Raw genomic sequence first — 8207 nt, forward strand, 5'->3', positions numbered from 1 at the left:
TATCGGTCATATCAATAGCAACCCCATTTCAAAGTGATATTATTTCCCTCTCATGTTAATTTATTTATTGCTAAGAATTTGCAACAAAAGTAAAGTTGAATTTCTAACAAAACCCATATAAACCCAATTTTAAAACTTAGTAGAAAACTACAAAAAATACAACAAATTTTCACCCAAAATTCAAACTTTTTTCTTAGAAGTGTTAGAATTTTTTTGAGCACTCAGTTTTATAGCCACTTCAATTTTAGTCTAATTATATGCAAGTTTGAAGTGGCTAAAAATTACCTTAATTTTTTTAGAATCGATTAAAAACAAATCGTGTTTAATCGCCTTCCATATAACGAAAACTTCGACCATATATCGATGGCTGAGTAGAAGATCGACCTATCTCGGCAGCCAGGTCGAAAACGCCCGATATCAGAAAGCTTTTGAACGCCCTATTTCAAAATTTGGCTGAAGAACGCCCTATCTCAGCACATTTTCGAAGCATTTTTATTTGAGATAGGACTTTTTTGAACCGAATAATAATAATAAAATATGTACTATATACATATCTAGTTTCAATATAAAAAAAATTATGTACACCATTAGTGGTGTATACATATCTAAGTCAATATATGTGATATACACCCTGCAAACCATTCTTTCAGAGTATTCTGCATTGTAAAGAAATTTTAAAGAATTCGTTAAGATTTAACTCGAATTTTTGCGGAATTTTCTAAAATGAAATAAATTACGCACACTTCCATTCTTTTACGAAATTTCGGAAGAAAATCTGTGAAGCAACGACAATAATGCTGCTATGTGAAGAATATCTTTCAGAATTTTTCCAGAATTTTCTTTATTTTTCGTACAGAAATTTCTTTACGAGATCGTGTCAACCACTTCATATAATTTTCTTTGAAAATTCGTAAAAAAATCGTTACAGAAACGAGATAATTCTAACGATATCCTTAAGATTTCGGGAACTTTGGTTTGCAGGGCATGTACATACATCTACATACATATCGTCGGTTAAAGTACAAAACCATGTATCAATAAATTGCAAAACCGCGTATAGAGATAATGCAAACCCACGTATGCGAGGTTGCATAAATTTATTTCTAGAGAGTAAAAACACTCACATTTCAAAATGGTTATCTTTTTGTAAAAAGCAATCGCATTTTTGGCTAGTATATTTCAGGAAGAATGGATAAGGATTGAGCCAAAAACGTGTGTGAGCGAATCCAATTTATAGCAGCAAATGTCAGTTACGCGGTTTTGTACTTTAAGCGATGATATGTATGTTAACAGGAACGCAGCAATCTAATACACGGGTGGAGCAGGAACGCAGCACAGCAGAAGCATACAAAAAATCTGCAAATAAATGGCTTTTTAGGTTTTTTACAAACAAAAACCTGGTTTCAACTTACTTCAACGTGTCTAAATCACAACGCACACACTAATGCAAAGGCGCAACAGGAACGCAACACTATAATATACAGGCGGAGCAGGAACGCAGCACAGCAGAATCGTCCGAAAAATCTGCGAATAAATGGTTCATTAGGTTTTGAAATAACAAAGAGCTCAAATGGATTGGTTCATCAATAAAGTCAAAATAATATGTTGTAACTTACGTGTATTAGCTCTTAATCACAATACCAGCACAGGTCGGTTAGGAAAACACTAAGGAAATGACCTAATAAATGCAAAATTATAATTTATTTGTAAAATAATTCGGTTTTATTACAATACTTACCAAATTTCACGCAATTAGAAAACAAATGTCAGCGAATAAGAACAAAACGAACAACGAAAATTGAATCAATGTAGCTTGTTTAGAATTTTTTTCTAATATTTTGGGAAATGTTCAGTGAAAATAGCAAAGAAACAACACAGTTTCTCCTAAGGTAGTTCAAGACGGCGGATTAGAGCGAGAAGTTGCCAACGTATAACACCTTTCATTATTGCATCATGAACCCTGCTTATGAACAGACGTGGGCAGTGTTGCCGTTTTGATACATATGTATCCAATTGGATACATTTTCGCCTTAAAATTTGGGGGATACTTCGTGTTTTCCTCAGTGTAAATTTGGATACCTGTTCCTATAAGTATTCGTAAGTTGAAGGAAATTTTTTTTTATTTATGAACGAGCTATTATAACATTTTTAACAGTTGGTTGCTCATCCTCCAAGCAAGAAATTTTCCTTTATTCTTGTCACTTTGAAAAATTATTTTTTTAGCTACATAAACGTGCATTTAATAATACCAAGTAGTTTGCAAATTTTAAGTTTTCCGAACTGTAGTAGGTCGTCTCTTAGCATTCAAAGTAAATTGACAACTATGCCGATGACTAATTTTCAACAATAACTTGACTGTACTAAAAATAACTTATAACTTCTAAATTTTCAGTTATATGTCATTAAGCGAGAATTCAAACAAGCCGGAAATAGAAATTTTTCTTAAAGACGGAGTTTACCAACAAATACAAGTTTTTGAGACATTTTTAATGGGTGCGTTCATAAGACGTAGCTGTTGCCTAACCGTTGGCTATTTGTCTTAGAAACGCACAGTTGAGTAGTTCCGCTCAGCTCAACAGTTGGTAACTTTCCGCCATATTTTCCAGTGCTACCTGAACTCAACGTGATGGGCTTAGCCTAAAGACATTTATTCTATTTTATATTACTGATGTGCTAAAGTAACTAAAATATTTTATAATAATACTACGTTTCTAAATATATGTTTTTAAGAGGTTTGCTGTACAATTATACATTGTTTAATTCTTTATATCATTGAACGATTTTTTCAACACGGCGGCAGCTCAGCGTTGAATTCTATATAGGATCGACGCAACTGTCTCTATTTAATAATAATCCCAACGGTTTCTACCCTCCGCATAACGTACGGAAACCAGTATTTTCAATTTTTTGCGCCGAGTCACGATAGTCAGGAGTTTGTTAAGTGTCCAGATCTAAAATTGTTCAGCTACAGAACTAAATCCATCAATTCATTTTATGTCTTTATGTTAATAATTCATTTATTGAGAGAGGAGAATACCGCTTTCTTACTACAAGAAAAGCCGATCTGATATATCAAACGTGCTGGAATGAGAGCTAAAATCCTGGCATAAGCAACGGAGTGGGTCGTGCAATTCAAAATTAGTTTTACAAGCTTTCAGAAATAGGGGACAATAGTGTCTTGATACCCGGGAGGGAACATTAAAGCTAACTTCACCCAGAAGAAGCGGACTTGAAACTGAGCCTGTCAGTAATTTAACTATAAAAATTGCACCAAGCATTTGCCTGCGACTGGCAAGTGTAGGAAGATTAATAAGTTTTAATCGGATCGTATAAGGCGGAAAGTAATATTAAGAATCCCAACGGAAATTTCTTAAAGCAAATGGTAGTAACTGTTTTTAAGTTGATTCTATCTTGTCTGAGTAAATTTGATACCTTGAATTCCAAACCACCGAACCGTATTCCAGAATCGGTCTAACAAATATTGTAAACAGGGTTTTAGTAATATAGGGTCACAAAATTATTTTGACCATCGTTTCACAAATGCAAGTACACCTTTAGCCTCGTTGACTGTCACATTAATGTGAAGATTAAAATTACCGTGGGATTCAGTAATTCAGTCTCATCTCAAGCCACTAAATTTGAGATAATCAATTAGTGACTATTTTTGTGACTTGAGACGATTTGGGTATTCAGAAGGAGAGAGTCACAAAAAGTTCACCGAAAACGTGTGGTGAAAGTAAACACAGACAATCAGCTGACAGTGTTTATGTATGTCTTTTGCCCGCGCCGCTCAAAGAGGCGCAATGGCGGAGTGGTAAAAGCATTAGGCTGGCAACCGAAAGGGTCCGCGTTCAAGTCCTCCTCGGCCGTAGAGGATTTTTAATTTTTTTTTTATTTAGTATTTTTTATTTTTTTTTATTAGTTTTATTTTTTTTAGCAATCTTTAGATTGCAATGTTTAAAAAACAAAAAACTACATTTTTTTCAATACATTTGTATGATATTAAAGCATTTTGGTTTATTTCCTAATGAAATTTTTGTTGAATAAATTTCTTCGCTTCATTTTCGCGTTTTTTTAACAAAATGGAAAGAAATAAGTTTTTCCTCCATACTTCTATTTTTGCGACCGGCTCTTAGCCAGCTGACAAATTAGTGACTTATTTTTGAGACTAGAGACGTGAGACAGCGTACTGAGTACCAAATAGTCTCAAAATCCAAGTTCACCACCAAAAGTCACTATTAGTGACTAGAGACCGCTTACTGAATGCCAGGGTTAAGCTTAGGATGCATTGTGATACCAAGGTCCACAAAATTGCATAGCTGCTCCAGGTTATGGTTACTTATTGTATAAGAAGAGGGATGAACAGCTCTTCGCGAGAAGCACATTACTTTACATTTCTTAAGATTTAGAGGCATACGATTTACTTTACACCAGTAAGCTATGCTGTATAAGTCTGATTGTGGCAAAGACCTTTCTTTAAACGTTCGATTTATAAAGCTTTACATCATCTGCATACATTCAAATTTTGGAAAACTGTATATCTGTAGAAATACCGTTTATAAGAAGCAAGAACAGAACCAGACTCCTGAAGTAACATCATTGACGTCAGAGATGGTATTTTTAAACATTACCCTCTGTGATCTATCATAGAGGTATGAACAGATCCAGCGTAGAAAATTAGGTGGAAGACCAAGAAGATCATGTTTATAAATGAGCAACGAGTGGCACACTTAGTCAAATGCTTTACTGAAGTCAGTATATATAACATAAACAGATTTGATTTCACTAAATGCTTTTGAGAGATAGGATGTTAATTCAAGTAAATTTGTAGAAGGTGATTTGCCCTTGCAAAATCCATGTTGACTATATGAAGTGCTAGAAGAGATGGAATGCGTCAACTGATTTGTTATAATTGCTTCAAATAATTTAGGAATTGCAGAAAGCTTAGCTATTCCATGGTAGTTCTCCACTGAAGGTCTGCTACCGCTTTTATGTAACGGGGTTATAAACGATTTAAGATTTAAGAGACAAATTAAATAACGCTGTTAACGGTTCATAGAGATAATCAGCACAATTTATAAGAATACAAGTAGGGATCTGGTCAGGACCATAACTGAATGACTGCTTTAAAGATTTCAGATAAACTTCTACATCGTCGGGAAATATTACTGGGATATTTATTGAGTTCATTGGACATAGTTTAAAAGGATAGTCAATGTTAGCATGTGAGTTAATGGAATAATTGGGTTTAAAAAACTGAGCGAACATGTTAGAAATTGTTTGATTATCACCAGAGACGGTATTTTGATACTTCATGGCGGAAGGAAATCCACGTACATTTCGCTTGGAGTTTACGTAGTCATAAAATTATTTGGGGTTACATATTATACGCCGTTTGATTTTACACAAGTAAGCTTGATAACACTTTTTGTTTAATTCAAAAAACTTATGACGCAAAAGTGAGTATTTTACATAGTATGAGTGTAAACCGGGTTTTTTTGTGTAATCTAAAATAACGCGACTCTCAGTTTTTCAAACTTTTCAGTTCTTCAGTGAACCATAACTGTGTTTGTTCTTCAGGAACATACATGCGTTTAGGCACATGCTTTTCAAATAATTTATGTAAAGTAAAGTTAAAAAGTGCAACGCTTTGTTCAATATTTTCTTTATATGCAGGCCACGACAATTTAGACTGTTCTTTGATAAGCTTTTTAAAGTAGGCTTTCAAAAAATCAAAGCGAATATTTGGTTCGTATGCTTGGGTACTGCAATTTTGACCATCACTTATAACTTCGTAAGATACCTCCATAGCAGGGTGGTAGACATCTTCGGGCAAAACAAGTGCATCACGCTTTTTTACAACGGACTTAGATGCATCAACATAAACAAGATCTAATACTTTACCAAACTTATTGTGAAGTACATTCACCTGAGTTAGGCAGAGTTCAGCCATCTCCTCTAAAAATACGTTGTTGTACGCACTAGACGCGAAAGTACGATATCATTGTGGATGATGTTCCATGATATGCTTGGCAAATTAAAATCACCCAACACAATCATTGAATCACAGGTNTTCAGCCATCTCCTCTAAAAATACGTTGTTGTACGCACTAGACGCGAAAGTACGATATCATTGTGGATGATGTTCCATGATATGCTTGGCAAATTAAAATCACCCAACACAATCATTGAATCACAGGTATTAGTCAGTAAATTAACTGATTTCAGTAAAGAGATGAGTCGTGAATACACCAATGTGTCAGATCGGGGAGGGATATAGCATAGAGCTAAGTAAATAGACTCTTTTCCAGCCTGTACACGAATGCATTTGAATTCTATTGAATCAATGTGTGGAAGACTAACTTCTTCAGATGGTATTAAAGAGTCTACAGCGAAGAGTACGCCACCGCCGATTCTGTCCTCCCTATCTTATCTGTAGATATGATAATTATTTGGAGAATCTCTGAATTGAAAATGTGAGGAGGCCAATGTAATTTCATTTGTTTACATTTTTTAGTTGTTCATTTGGCAGCATATTCATCAAGCCGTTTCTAAGACATAATTGTTGGGTTCAACAGTTGCCTGCAGTTTCGTTGCAGATGAGCTAAACAGCTACGTCTTATGCACGCAATCAATTTCATAGATAGCTCCCAATCCACCAGTTTGATTGAAAAATATTGTAACCATAACAGCAGGAAATAACGATTTACTGAACTAAATGTAACAGGTCAAAATTAGTTTAAATTAGTATTATTTTGGTAGGCTAGGAAACATTTTTTGCATGTATTATTTGTGGAAATCTAACCGTGGTAATAAACATTGAACATGCGAAAACTTTGGCTCGTCGTTGTAGTCAGTATTTTCCCATTCTTAGAAACGGATCTGGGAAACAAAGGCCTGTAGTTATAGTCAAAATTAAATCGACACTAAAGTTAGTTGCAGCTTTTTTGACACGTATCCCATTGAAAATTATATCAAACAGCTGCAATTAACTTTAGAGTCGACTTAATTTTGACTATAACTACGGGCCTTTGTTTCCCAAATTCATGCCTAAAGATGGGAAAATACTGACTACGTGTTAATAAGTTTGTTAATGGGCCGAGTTTCTCTTCCATAGATGTACTGTGCAGAAATGTCCGCTCTTTTCGGTGGATACATTTGGGTAGAGTTTTCGATTTTTTATGGATACTTTGGATACAGTGGCAACACTGGACGTGGGTACTACCACAAACAAGCGTTAGCCAAAAGTGGGATTGTGTTGCTGTGCGGAAAATCTCTTGTTGTGAACTGGTGTGCTTCTAGTACATTTAGACCCAGTACTGGTTCGCGATAAATTTCTTTTCCATGCAAACAACTGGCGAATTTAACATGGCGATGTCCTAGGAAGTGTCAATTGCCCCCCGCTGCCTCCCTTTTTCGATAGTTCCGAACTAGTCCTAAATTCTATAGTTCCGAACCAGTTCTAAAAGACGAAAGAAAAAAGTATCATGATTTTTCAATCTTTTTGGTTCTTCCGTGTCTGCGATTTTAAGTTATTTTGAAAGAAATGTGTTTTCAATTTGAAATTTGTTTGAATGATGGCGCATTTACATGGTATGAAGCCATATGAACTGTTGATACGCTAAAATAGAGGGACTACATGTTCTAATGAGGAATTCAATGATATGGAGTGGGATGCATATAATAAATTTTTTCATATGAAAAGTTATGGGGAGATACTGTAAACATACTGTTGTGATACTGTTAAGCATATGAAATTATAGCAAGTTGAATTTTCATACATCTTCCCATAAAAAGGTTAACAGATGCAGAGATACCAAGGGGGGTTTTTCCCATTTTGATGCCTTTTTAATATAAAAACCCACCGAAAAGGAGGAAAGCGGCAACTCCGCCATTCACATACATGTCAAAAGTATGAATTTTAAAAATTAAAAACAATAAACAAACAAATTCAAAACAAAAAAATTCTTTGTACTAGAACTTTTTAAATTGAAGCCACTCACGTTTAGTGGACAATAAAAATACGAAGAACTATGATAACAAACTTACAACAAGACATTACAGAACATTTTAATGAGCTTTATATCACGTTTAAGTAAAAATAAGCCTATATTTTCCAAGCTGGAAAAGAAATGAAAATTGTATTTTTTGTTGTTTACACAAAGACTTGCCAAATATACATATAAGTCAAAATTATAGAAGGCATG

At 34.5% G+C, this 8207-nt stretch overlaps 1 long non-coding RNA gene across 2 annotated transcripts; it reads right to left on the reverse strand.

Moving 5' to 3' along the window:
• Nucleotides 1-990: 990 nt before the first annotated feature.
• LOC108371910 (uncharacterized) lies at nt 991-1960 on the reverse strand. Of its 2 annotated transcripts, XR_001848797.1 has the most exons (4): nt 1739-1960; nt 1617-1678; nt 1413-1524; nt 991-1356 (listed from the first exon to the last, which is right to left on the reverse strand). It is a non-coding gene; the product is annotated as an uncharacterized LOC108371910 (long non-coding RNA). The 2 variants fall into 2 exon arrangements; XR_001848796.1 differs by having other exon boundaries at nt 1617-1955.
• Nucleotides 1961-8207: the final 6247 nt, after the last annotated feature.

This window comes from Rhagoletis zephyria, unplaced genomic scaffold, assembly GCF_001687245.7.
Source record: "Rhagoletis zephyria isolate East Lansing unplaced genomic scaffold, Rhagoletis_zephyria_1.1 Rzeph_scaffold_05303, whole genome shotgun sequence".
NCBI lineage: Eukaryota > Metazoa > Arthropoda > Insecta > Diptera > Tephritidae > Rhagoletis > Rhagoletis zephyria.